The sequence below is a fragment of the Panthera pardus genome, unplaced genomic scaffold (assembly GCF_024362965.1).
Source record: "Panthera pardus isolate Hobbes unplaced genomic scaffold, ASM2436296v1 HiC_scaffold_17, whole genome shotgun sequence".
In the NCBI taxonomy this organism is placed as follows: Eukaryota; Metazoa; Chordata; class Mammalia; order Carnivora; family Felidae; genus Panthera; species Panthera pardus.
The window spans coordinates 11,444,647-11,458,753 of record NW_026526732.1 but is presented as its reverse complement, the minus strand read 5'-3'; the positions used below and the strand labels follow the sequence as shown (position 1 = coordinate 11,458,753).

Here is a 14,107-nt window from a genome sequence, read left to right as displayed (position 1 = left end):
CATGTATATTTATACATGGGTTACCTGATTCTCCAACAGGGCGGTCAAGGGTTGTTGCAGACTGCGTGATGCATGACCGTGCTGCAGACGTTCCTAGAGGCCAGGCTGGAGACGTGAATTTAGATGAATTCTCTGGATAAACAACCAGAGTCCTCTCCTAAAGGGCTGAAAGCTGAATCCTAATATATAGGACCAGGTGTGCAAACATAGGGCAGATCCCCTAATCTCAGTGATACGGGAAGCACTCACACATTATCTGAAAAATTTAGCCGGCCACTATTTTCCTGCTAAATTGCCCAGATAATTACCTCAATTTTCCATTTCGCTTTGACTTAGAAACCTAGTCACAGGATGATAACAGGTCACTGTACAGGGCAGAAGCTTATTTGCTTATTTATTAATAATGCTCATCTATCAACAAGCAACTCCCATGTGCCTGGCACTGCCCTCAGGAAGTTTTATTCTAATTGAAGTCAACACTCAGACTCTAGAAAGATCAGTGAATGTGAACAATGATCCATTCGCAGCTGGATTCAGTGAATGTAATGTCATGAGAGCAGAGGAGCCACAACTCCGGGAAGGCTTTCCCGAAGGAGACAGACTTGGCGTAGACTCTAACCGACCCTCAACTTTGTGTACCTCGTGGAGTAAACAGGTGCCGCTCACAGCCAGCGATGGCCCGAGCCACCAGCCACCTTAGGACAGGCCTGGCAGCCCCAGGGACACAGGGGATCACTCATCACCCCTGGTCACCCACTCAAAGCCCTCCGGTTCAGACGCTTTGCTTTCAGGCAGGTGCATGTTGGGATTTAATTAGGCAGAGAGAAAGACAGGAGGAGAGAGAAGCAGCCTGTGACGTAAACTAATGCATCGTCCCTTAAACAGGGCCCCAGGACCTCGTGTGGGTTCAGTGGTTAGCTGTCCGGGCTTCAGAATCGGAAAGTTCTGGATTTTCCACTCTGCCCTCCCCCTACCTGGTGTAGGGTGGGGGCCCTTGGGCAAATTATTTAACTTTTCCATGCTTCCTTTTTCTCATCAGGAAAGTAGGGATATCCTAGTGCTTATCTATTAATATAATTGTTCCTACCGACCTACATTGTAAGAATAAAAGAGATGATGCGAACAAAGCACTCTGCACCGAGCCTGGCGCGTGGAATGTTCGATAAAACCAGCTACGATATTGGTAAGATAAGTGTTGCTATTAGTGTTGCTAAGTGATGCCGGAAGCCAAAGGTCAGCAGCTAAGGATGGGTGGCGGGTGAAAACACGAATTTTCAGAAAACGGAGATGTGCGTATATTTCGCGTATATTTGCTGGTGGGTGCAGAAACCTAGATGAAAGAAAAAAGAAATAATTACTTCCGACGCAGAAGCTCTGGTCAACTCAGAGGCACAGGAATGTTTTTAACAGCTGTCTAGGGCCAATTAGGACTCGCATTTCAGATGACACATTCAAACGCTTATCTGCACAGCAGCCTCGTCGTCTGTTCTCTCTCCGTGTTTGTGCATTCACTTTTGCAAATGCATGGACAAGCAGATAAAAAGTTGAATGTCATTGCCAAGGGGGCTACCCGTCACCGTCGTTCCAGCTGCACCGTCTTCACGGAGGGATATGCTAAGTGCCATCATATGCTAAATGCGTCTTCTCCCAACGCAGGGAGAAGAAGAACAAATCATAAATATTTGAGGACTAGCCAGCCAAAGTACCAGAACTTATCTATTACCCATGGTGCAGCCACATCTAAGGAAAAGTTGGTTGTGGAATCTGAGATCAAGCTGAATTTCTCCAAAATAGAAGAGAACACGGTCTCTTAGTCAGTTGCGACATATAAATACGCATAATCTCCAAAAGGAGAAAATAAATGATAAGTTTTCAGTACCTAGCGGGGCCCCAAGTACAAAGCAAGTGATCGATTTAGGCTGGTGATAGATGGCTCCTCCCTATTTGCAGTATGCATTCATCAAAAATGTCTCAGGAAGAAAAAAGGTTTGCAATTGAAGGACGTCATTAATTGCACATTTTGCCATATTATTTAGAAATGGGCATTTCAATGCCTAAAGTGAAATGTCCATATAAAATACATTTATAAAGCATTTCGTTTCCAAGTTACTCTATGTCTATTTATCACTCTGAACTTCTCCATCACCCAGGGAAAACTGCAAGAGCATTTTTACCTCCATTTTACAGATGAAGAAATGAAATCTAAAGAAATTTAATGACTGACCACGGGCCATGTGATTTGGAAAGCACAGGGCCGAGACAAGAACCCGGGTCTCACAACTAGTATCCACCCCTCATTACATATTCTTCTATTACACAGCAATTATTCTAGGTGCGACAGAAGTCAAGGCCGAGTGTCAGTAAGGACCACTGTCCCCGCGGAGCAGCGAGGGATGCCCGGCCAAGCCGAGAAAAGGCATCAGGCCAAGTTCAGGATCGTGAACTGCACAAGCACAAGGATAGCCTGTCAAATGCAGAATCCAATTATCCGTGTTTATGGGGTGCGTGGAGTGTGAGCCCTGAGGATCCCTAAAGGACACACTAAGGAGTGTGAGATTTCTCCCACAGTTAATTGAGAGCCATCAAAGGGTTTTCTTAACTAGGGAGTGATGTAATTAAATATGTATTCCAAAGTCTGGCCGGGGGTTGGGGCTTGGATTTCAGGGAGCTGGAGAGCTGCCGAGAGGCTGGAGGCAGAAAGATAAGTAGGAGCAGAAGCTTGGGAATGTCTTCCATCATAGCTCAGGGTCAGCCTGGGCTTGCGTTCTTCTAGAATGTGGACACTCAGTCTTCCACTGAGCTGTGAATTCCTTGCAGAAACTCATGTTTTATTTACCTTCATATTCCCGGGCTGCAGAGTAGAGTGAGTCATATATTGCAAACCCTGCCTGTAGGACTTCTCTCCCACACGGCCCGGCATCCCCTTCTCCTCAACAGACACAAAACTCAATTACTACCCTGCACCCAAAGATCGTCTCTCTCGCCATTTCTCTCTCCTGAGAAATACACACCGCCACCCTTCTGGTTTTCCAAAATCAGGCATTTGCCCTAAGAACCTTCCTCTCCCTCATCCCAGCCTCCACCCATTCATCCCTACACAATGCCCCCTTCTTGAACATCCCCCTGGCCCTTCACTAATTGTGGTTTGATCAGTTTCCTAACTAAATAGTTGTCTGCAAATGTACCCCTTCTGAATCTATCCTCAACACTACTCGCAGAGGCATCATTATAAAATGAAAACATGACATAGCTTAAAACACTTTGTTGGCCCTTCATTGCCTAGAGAACTTCCTGGAGTCCAAATTCTTCAGCATCACCCATGCGCAAACCCTCCATCATCTGGCCTTCATCTCTGGCCAGTTGTCTCCAGTCACCTGTGCTCCGATCTAATGACCCACCATGGGACACGCAGAGTGAGATTTCGAGCCCATGAGCCTTTACACACACACACACACACACACACACACACACACACACACACTGCACCTTAGTGCCACCACCCAAGTGCATTCATACCTGTTACCTGCCTGGACAGCTCTGATTTGTCCCACGTTTGCCATCTTCTCTTCTGAGAAAGCTTAACTCGTATGGTCCACACCACTCACCCTGCCCTCAAGGCAGAAGTCATCCTTTTCTGTCCACTGCTCACCTCTGCAAAAATTCTCCTCACACTGTATTAAAGGCATTTGTTTTCATGTTCCTTGAGGGCAGGGATGTTGCCTAATTCATTTCTCTTTCCAACACCCAGTATTTACTTAGCACATAATAGATACTCTTTAAACATTTATATGTATTAGTCCGTACATATTTTTAAAGACTATATGATGGAATGAACAAATAGATGAATGTTGACATATTTTTTCTTCTCTATCCTCAACTGCGTGATTTCAGTAACATCTATCTGCCTATAGAATGACAATGGACATTTGAGAGCTATAGAAATACATACATATATATGAAGATGTGTGTGTGTGTGTGTGTGTGTGTGTGTGTGTTCTTGTATTTCATCAACTTCATTATGATATGGTTACACTTTATATACAAAAAGCATTTTAGCATGTGTGTGTGTGAATACATATGCAGTTATATTTAAAAATCCCATCATGAAGATGTAAATAATCTGGACATTTCTCTAAATGAATTAGAAGAAACTTTCCTTATATTAGTTTTATTTCTCTTCCCTAGATCAAAACATTAGCTTCTGCATCTTGGAAGCAGAATGTTGGAAACATCTTTGGTAACTGGTGAATGAATTAATAGGTGACGATTGGGTTGCCAACCAGAATGTCCAGTTTACCAAGACAGAGCTTACTGGGTAAGGCTATTAAATCTATCACAGTGACTTTCATAGCATTTATTTTCCCCCTGAAAGCTTCAACTTGTGCATTTTTTGAGTTACCTTGAAATATTCTAAAGAAAATACGAGTGTACTGTCTTGAACAATACAATACCTGGCACAAAGGAGGCATCTGATATATATCTGTTATCATTGCCTAACTCCTCCCTGCTTGATTATATAATCCCTGAGAGCAGGAAGTGCGCCTTATTAACAGTACATCCCCATAGAGTCAACCACTTTGCTCAATGTTCGTTGAATAAGTGTGTGCTCATGGGCATTTGAAATTGGGCAAGACAGACACATTCTTCAAATGGTATTTGTGTTGGTTCCACTACCTTAAGAATCGAGTTCATTGGTCTCTGTAGGTACCAGTCATTATTAAATCGAGCACTCTACTTGACTATTACAGGTACAAATCAAGTCCACACGCACAAATCCTAGCTTCCATCTGGCACTAGAGACCTAAATGTGAAATCCGGTGTATTGTCTAAGGAGAAGTCAGCCTCAAAATCAGGGAATAGAAAGAGTGATCCATAAATGTTGTTTCTTCATCTGCAACAGTGATAAGTCACAAATAAGAAAGTAAAGAGTATTATCACTGTTAACTGTTTCAGATCACCATCTGCAAAAAGAACACAACAGAATGGAAATTGCTTTTATAAAGTATTCAATACAATTTAAACATCTCATGATATGCAATGGGGCTCTCCGAGATGTGCCAGATGCTATTAAATACAGCATGCTCTATGGGAAAATCATGCAAAATACATTCAAGCAATTGAATTATATTGCAGGGCATAAAGGGCTGAATACATAAACGAGCCCCCATTACCTTGGTCTTGGGGCATTTTTTCTTGTAGCTCTCAGATGTAGAACATGAAAAATAAGAACAAATATAAAACAAAAATAAGAACCTGTATTTTTCAGTCAATGTTACACTTTCAAAGCATCCCACAGTTATAACACAAAATATGCCCTAGTGTGTACCCATTTCACATTAGAAAGAATGAGATTTGTTATGCACATTTATAGTGTTTTTGCCTAAAACAGTAACCTTTGGAATTGTTTACTGAAGGAGCCACGATGGGAAAGAAGTAGCGACAAATAATTATAGAGACCTATTCATTTATTAAATATTGATTAAATTTGGGAAAGTTCTTTTAATCCAAATGCAGCATTTAAAATTTGCAAAACCTTTCCTAGTTTTGCAGGAATTTCCCCCCTTTTTAATATTATCCTCTAAAAAAAAGACTTTACCTATAAGATCCTTTAAGGTATGGATAGGTAAGGCAAGTGTTATTTACTAGACAAGTCATAAACACGAGGAAACCAAGGTTCCAGGGGATTGAGAGCTTTACCCAAGGACACCAAGGAAGGAAACCCCACACCAAGGACTCCACGTAAATAATTCCTCCACACTCATGTCCTTTCACACCTACCAAGGCCTCTTCAAGAGCTGCGTAGAGAGAAGGCAGGGGCTAGATGGGATCCCCCAGGTTCCCCAGGCTCTGAGGGAGCACTCTGTCTAGTGTATACACTACAGTACTCTATACACTAGACTAGATCATTGAGAAAAGAAACCTTAGGGTTAAGAATCTAGAGAAGGAGACTCATGTGCCACAATGGTAAGGATGGGGAGGGAAATCCAAGATACAGTGCCCCGGGCACAACTAGGTATGAGAACAAGAGCTGAACCAACAGGCCAAAGTCAGGGTTCAGCACACTGTCGAGAGGACTTATCATGAAGACCAACTTCCATGGTTCCCCCTCAACGGGGTCTGCTCTTCCAGCCTGGCATACAGCCAACTCCATCTCATGGGAAGACATTTTGTCTCAGTCTTCTATCAGTCACACAAAATCCGTTCGTTTCAAGAGGGTTTGGAAGCCAACTCACGGAGCTGTTGGCACCTTTTTGTGGAGGCAAATGGGAGATTATTTTCCAAAGTTGTAAACATTTATGTTTAAGACCTGGCCTGGCTAAGGCTCTTGCCCACGGACACAGAGTTGAGTAAAAGGGATGTTAAAATGGGAGCAACCCTTTGGTGACATATCAAACACAGAGAAATTGGCCAAAGAGCCCACTCAAGAGCAACTATATATTTTATTCAGACATCATCAATCTTGCTTTCTTGTGAGTGGTAAACTGGCCTAGAGGCCACTAGAAGGAGAAGAACACTGAGCATGAAGTTGATGATGTCAGCAGAGGCAGCAATGTTGATGAGATGAATTTACAGGTGTGATTACCTGCAGAAACATCAGTGACAATGACAAGTTTAGAAGCAGGTGGGACTGTTAACAAATGTAATGATGTCAGGTCGGTGAAACTGTTGGGGGAGGCAATACACAGTCTTGATGGGACATGGGTGTCAAAGCTGCACTGTCGAGGTCATAGTGTGAGGCTAGAGAGAAAAAAAAAAAGGTACAGATGCTCACCATACACCTAGGAGTATTAAATAGAGTGAGAGTCACCTAGAGTCTATTAAATAGAGTGACACTCACCTAGAGTGAGAGCCAAAGCCTAGAAGGAGAGGAGATAGCCTGGAAAACGTCACGGTGAGTACAAAAGGTTATCAAAATGGTCCAGAACTTGGACTTCAGAGTCAGAATGCCTGGCTTTTTTTTTTTAACCTCTCCACGCCTTAGTATCCTCATCTGTAAAAGGGGAATAATGGTAGTCACCAAGGGTTGTGGTCGTTATTAACTATGCTAACATATGGAAAGCACCTGGAGGGGTGTCTGGTGGATATTTAGGGCTCAAGGAAAATATATTAGTAATAATAATCATGGCAATACTAGTAACATCATCATCATCATCATCATAAACAGATGTGCTCATTTGGGGAAGAAGAGAAAAGAAAAAAAGAAGAAAGAAAACAAAAAGGGGAGAACATATAAAATGAGTTGCCACGGAAACAAAGAGCAGAGAGGATTTAAAACTGGAAAGGCTAATTAACAATATCCAATGCTAAAACAAGGTCTGGGGAAATTATACCTGAGAAAAGATCGTAGATACGGAAAGTCAAGTTCATTCATGGCCTTCAAGAAAGAAATACCAATAGACGATTGGAGGCAAAGCCAATGTTTAAGGGTTAGAAGAAGCACAGGATAAGGAACAGGAAGAGTTGGCCAGTCATTCAAGAATTCTGGAGGCAGAAAGAAGGGGAATTTAGAAGAGTTGCTCAAGGAGATGGCAGAGTACAGGGAAGATTTACGACTGGGAAATCTTAATATATATAAAGACAAAGAACAGGCCCTGGCAAGAGAGAGGTTGAGGAAAGGGGTTAAAAGTGCAGAACACTGATGGTGCCAGCTGTGCTAGAAGGTAGAAGGGAATTCAACCCACAGCTTGGGTACAGGAGGGTGTAAGAGTGAACGGCAGTTTCTTCCCTTGACACAGGAAAGGACAGGAGAAAATACAGACAAGTGCTGGAGAGGAAAGATGTTGAGGGAGCCAAATGTAAATGGAAACACTCTTGGAGTGCCTCAGTGGCTCAATCAGTTAAGCATCTGACTCTTGGTTTCGGCTCAGGTCATGATCTCACAATTCATAAGTCTGAGCCCCACGTGGGGCTCTGGGCTGACAGCTCAGAGCCTGCTTAGGATTCTCTCTCTCTCTATTTCTCTCTCTCTCTCTCTGTCTCTCTCTGCCCCTCCCCTGCTTGCATGCATGCTCTCTCTCAAAATACATAAATAAACTTAAAAAATAAATAAATGGGAACACTCTTCACATTAAAGTTGAGTCAAGGCCATTTTCCATGGAAGCTTGAGGGGCATTGGGTTGAGAGTTTGAGAAAAAGAATTTAGCTAGGGAAAAAGAACACTCCCACTTTCTGTATGATGTAGCAAAAGAACTCTCAGGAGACTCAATCAACACATTTTGGTGACACTCTTCAGCAACTCTGGGTTGAAAGAGGTAGAAACAGGAAGGAGAGGGAAAGTGAGGTATGGCTGAAAGTCCAGGATAGGTCAGATAGTGGAACTATGGGGCCAGAAGAGACTTCAGGGTTCAGAAGAGCAGAGACAGTACAGGACTGAAGGTTATGTTACAAATAAAATACACAGTGGCACCTGGGTGACTCGGTCGGTTAAGTGTCCAACTTCGGCTCAGGTCCTGATCTCATGGTTCACGAGTTCTAGCCCCACATCGGGCTCTGTGCTGACAGCTCCAAGCCTGGAACCTGTTTCAGATTCTATGTTCCCCTCTCTCTCTGCCCCTCCTCCACTCACACTCTGTCTTTCTCTCAAAAATAAATAAACATGAAAAAAATTTCTTTCAAAAATAAAATATACAAAAGCAGTATTTGGAGAATAAATGATTAGCAGGGTATTTCTGGCCGGGAAGAGAGGTGAGGGCAGAACTGCAGAAACTGAGACCCTAGAAGTCAAACTACCCATCTTCTGGCTGGGGGGAATAAGCAAGAGAGTAGTGGATGCCAAAGGGCTCTCAGGGGTATTCTCTTTCTTCCAAGGAAAACTCACTCACTCTTTTACTATTTATGATTTTTTTCTTTACTATGTGCAGTGCTAGAATTCTAACCTAGTTCTGTAGAATTTCAAAGCCCAAACTTTTTACCTTTTGTTTTTTTAAATTTATTTATTTTGAGAGAGAGAGAGACAGAGAGAGTGCACAGGAGGGGCAGAGAGAGAGGAAGAGAGAGAATCCCAAGCAAGCTCCATGCTATCGGGCACAGAGCCCGACGTGGGGTTTGATCTCACGAATTGTGAGATCATGACCTGAGCTAAAATCAAGAGTCTTGATGCTTAACTGACTGAGCCACCCGGGCACCCCTAACTTGCCTTTCTTTTCTTTATTATAATAGCCATTCTAATAGGTGTGAGGTACTATATCATTGTGATTTTAATTTGTATTTCCCCGATGATTAATGATGTGAGCATCTTTTCACATACTTGTTGTCCATCTATCTTACTTCCTTAGAAAAGTATCTATTTAGACTTTCTGCCCATTTTTAATTAGATTATTTTTGTTGTTATTATTGAGTTATATGCATTCTTTATATATTTTCAATATTAACCCTTCGTCAGACATAATGACTTGCAAATATTTTCTCCCATTCAGTAAGTTGCCTTTTTATTTGGTTGATGGCTTCTTTTGCTGTGCAAAAGCTTTATAGTTTGATGTGGCCCCACTTGTTTATTTTTGCTTTTGTTGCTGTTAGTTTTGGTGACAGATTCAAAAAGTCATCCCCAGGACCTATGTCAGGGAGCTTATTGCCTATGTTTTCTCTTCAATGTTTTATGGGTTCAGGTGTTACATGTGATTTTTTTTTTCCCTCAGATTTCACTCCAGGAACTATAATTTAAAAATATAAAGGGTCAGGTCATAAAAGGCAATTCCTACATTTTTGTCATTTGTTTCTGTATTATTATCATTATCGTTGCTGTTGCTATCCCTTTATTGTCATTTGAAAGGCAACTTTTGGGGAGAAGAAAGAGGCATGCACAAGTTCAGAGTCTGTCTTAAATTGGAGCCACACATTTTGATTTTCAGCTCATTTGTGCTGCCTGGTTTACTCTCAACAACAAAAACCGACTCTTGTCCAGGACTTTCTGAAATAACAGAGACCAAAAACTCTTTTTCTGAGCTTATCAAACTTGTGTACTTCTAGGACTTTGAAAATATTTGTGCTTTATCCTGGAATGCTCTTCCTATGCTGGTCTACTTAGAAAATTCTAGCTTATTCCTCAAGTCCCAATTTAAGAATTACTTGTTCTGAGGGTACCTAGGTGGCTCCGTTGGTTGAGCATCCAACTTTGGTTCAGGTCATGATCTCACAGTTCATGAGTTCAAGCCCCACATCAGGCTCACTGCTGTCAGCGAAGAGCTCACTTCAGATCTTCTGTCCCCTGCTTGCACTGTCTCAAAAATCAATATTAAAAAAAAAAATAAAGAATTACTTGTTCTGTGAAGCTCCCACTGATTCTCCCAGATAGCATGTACCACAGAGATGGTGATTCAGTATTCACAAGATGTGTGCCTTTGTACACATATTGGTAAACCGTGGTAAACCTCGTTTTCTCCCTGCCTACCATCTACCATTGAAGTCAGGCCAATAAAACTTATTTCCCATGGCAAGAATGAGCATATGTCAACGAGGATGTCCTTTCCAGGGATAAGAAGAAATGGAAATCCTGACCTTTCCAGCCTAGCAAAGGATAGAAAGAAAAAGAAAAACTGGAGGAAGACAGGGTACAATTGGTAAAATATACAGATTATGGCTTCTCACCTGTGGATTGAAGGCTTAGGTTGAGAAAAAAAATAAAAGAGATGGGCTTTGTGCCCCAGTTTCTATTTGGAATAAAAATGGAAGAGGAAATGCTTGGCAGGCTAGCCCGCTAGCAATGTGGGGTATCTGCACTGAGTAAAAATGGTACACGCCATGGTAAAGGAAAGAGAACCTGAGTGGTTACCTCCATGGTTCCCTCTACCTCTCTAGGCAGAAGAAGCTCCCACCTGCCCCATCAGGAAATGGAAGGTAGCTGCTGATGGTGCTTCTTAGCAAGGTGAGGAGATGGGGGGGTGGGAGGGGGCGGGTGGTAATGTGGGAAAGTTGGGGGAAAGTCACTACATTGCCAAGGCCTGGGGGAAACGCCGGGGAGCACTGAGGAGGAGCCCTGTCATTGAGGGAAGAGCACCGGGCCAAAGTAACATCTGTCCCAGAGAGAAGATAGTACATGAAGAGGCCAGGTGACATAAAGGACCACAGAGGGACCAGTACAGAAGCCTATGAGCCATTTCTCTTCCCCACCACCAGCAACCATGTGCTCATGCCATTTTAGAATGGGTGGCAATGGGGGGAAGAAAGCAAAAAGGTTAAACATATAACTGAAAAGGAATTAAATTACTCGTAAGAGATTATTTATGCTAGAAGAAAGTGAGACAATTTACCTAACTGGTAGTATTTTGTATTTAGTTTACTATTTAATTTAGTAACGAAATTAACTAGCTAGACTGAGATAACTGGCCCGTTAGAGTCTAAAACACATAGAGACACACAGACACAAACACAGATCGAGTTGGATGGGGCCTTTATTAGTCATGGTTCTCTAGAGAAACAGAACCAATAAGATAGATGATAGATAGATAGATAGATAGATAGATAGATAGATAGATAGATGATAGATGGACAGACAGATGACGGATAGATGATAGATAGGTAGGTAGGTAGGTAGGTAGGTAGATAGATAGATAGATGATAGATAGACAGATGATAGATGGACAGACAGATGACGGATAGATGATAGATAGATAGATGATAGATAGATAGATAGATAGATAGATAGATAGATAGATAATTGATAGATATATTATAGACAGACAGATGATAGGTAGATAAGTAGATACATAGGTAGGTAGGTAAGTAGATACAAGAGATTTATTATAGGAACTGGCTCACACGATGATGGAGGGCAAGATGTCTCAGAACCTGCCACCTGCAAGCTGGAGAACCAGGAAAGCCGGTGAAGTTATTCAGTCCCAGACCAAAAGGCTGAGAACCAAGGACCAACATAAGTCCTGTTCTGAGTCTAAAAGCCTGAGAACCAGGAGCCCTGATGTCCAAGGGCAGGAGAAAATGATGATCTCAGCTCAAGTGGAAAGAGAGCAAACCCTTCCTCTGAATTTTTTTAAGTTTATTTATTTAGAGAGACAGAGAGAGAGAGAGAGAGAGAGAGAGAGAGAGAGGGAGGGAGAGAACAAGTGGGGGAGGGGCAGAGAGGAAGAAAGAGAATTCCAAGCAGGCTCCCCGCTGACAGCATAGACCTTAACCTACTGAGCCACCCAGCTGCCCTTCCTTTCCTCTGCATTTTGATCTATTCTGGCCCTTAAAGGATTGGATGATACCCACTCACACTGGAGGGGCCATCTGCTTTATTCAGTTCACCGGTTCAAATCTCATCCAGAAACACCCTTCACAGACACACCTAGAAATAATGGTTTAATAATGTTCTGGGCATCCATCCTATAGCCCAGTCAAGTTGACACATAAAGTTAACCATCATGGTGACTTACAGAGAAGACACTAATAGAACACAGAGAAGCTAAGTTTACCCTCCTGAAATATTTGTAAATTTGTGGTCCTGCTATGCGAGGCTCACACTGTATGGTAATTATGTATCAATATATCTACTCCCTCGCATTAAATTGAGGTTTTGAGAGTTAAGACTAGATTTTCAACTTCCAATTCTAACACAATATTGGGCATACAATAGGCCCCCTAATAAACATTTGTAAAATGAAGGGATAGAAAAATCAAGGTGGGGGAGACGGTGTGAGAATGACCACTGAGCATTCTCGACACACTTAATAGCAATGAAGATTCAAGAAGGCGCCCCAGAAATCTACCTCTCACTCTTGGTTTCTGATGAGCCTTCTTTCTAACTTTTCTTAGTCTCTGTTCTCCTTTATTAATTCTTCCTTTCTTGTTCCACCAAAGCTTTAAGGAGAAAAAAATTAGGAAAGCTGGCCTGTAGAGCTCTATAAAAATATTTTTGAGCAACGCCTCTCCGTCTCTGTACGTTCTGATGTTACAGTCCATAGCAGGAGAGTCTGAAATTCAATCAGCTAGCAAGTTAAAAATCAGTATCTCTATTTCAATCAATATATAAAAATATATATAGAGAGAGATGTATAGATACACAAATGTACATGCTGAAAACACATATAGGGCAGGTACAAATGAGTCTACCTCCAACCCAATAAGCTATTTCACCAAATTTTCTATCCAGCCTTGCTCCGTAAGAGGAAACAATAAGAAACACCGCTGAATGGTCTTTAGAATTAAATTCTTCTTTGCAACTTCGATGGAAGTGCCAAAGTGGATTTTGACCAAACTCTGCTAAAAGAAATCTTACAAAATATGGCAAGGCTCTCTGCAGGAATTGCAACTGGAATTGAAAGGAAGGAAGGAATGACCCACATGAATCGGTCTCTGTTGCCCTCATCCCCCCGAGTTTCAGAGCTGGAAATCTAATACCTACAATTCCAGAATCTCTGCCTGCAGGACTCCCAGCCAGATTCTACCCAGGAGGAGCACTCATCCATGCTTTGGGAAGCACCAGAGAAACCGTCATCATGGTAGTGCTCCTCTGACGGGCGGGGCGTGGTGAGTGAGGGCTTTGGCAAGACAGGGATGTTTTTCTCTCTTTTTAAACTTTCTGTGCTGGAGGCAGCTGCCTCTGATGGTTCCTGGAGACGCCTACAACCTCCCGTCTCTCTAAAAGCTAAGTATTCCCTGTATTAAATCTCTTCCTTCTTGAACACCCTAGAGTCATTTCTTTGTATTTGACCATCATGATGATATGAGAACAGCAGTACATAGCATTATACTATGGAACAGAGAACACACTTTCGGGAATGCCACAGGATCACCTCTTGTGAACCCCTCCCCTCCCTCTCTCATCCAGCATCGGCAAGTCCTTCCGCCTCACTTTACCAGTTAGCTTGCCTATCTTCTTCCCAACTCCATGGTGATCACTCCTGGGAGGGGGGCTCTCTCAGTGCCAGGCTTCCCAGCGGCGGGGGAAGTTCCTAGTCCCCACCCAGTCCCCATCATCAAGCACAATGGCAAGGTTCCCCTTCATCTTCTATGTGGCTCTCATAGTCAAAAGCCTTCTGTGGCTATTTCCTCTGACTTCAGAACTAAATCTTCTTGCTGTCCAGTGTCTCCAAAGCCTGGCCACACCCTCCCACCTATGCAGCACTGGCCGAGATTCATCATCTCCAGTTGGACTGGTTTCCCACCCTATGAC

The 14,107-nt window shown here is 42.6% G+C and overlaps 2 long non-coding RNA genes across 2 annotated transcripts in view; both read right to left on the bottom strand.

Annotated features, from left to right (window-relative positions):
* The window catches only part of LOC109245343 (uncharacterized), a 112,738-nt gene that overhangs the window by 60,569 nt on the left and 38,062 nt on the right, over positions 1 to 14,107 (bottom strand). The window lies entirely within an intron of this gene.
* On the bottom strand, positions 6,422 to 7,891 carry LOC109245345 (uncharacterized). Its single transcript, XR_002070826.2, has 2 exons — positions 6,839 to 7,891; positions 6,422 to 6,779 (listed from the first exon to the last, which is right to left on the bottom strand). It is a non-coding gene; the product is annotated as an uncharacterized LOC109245345 (long non-coding RNA).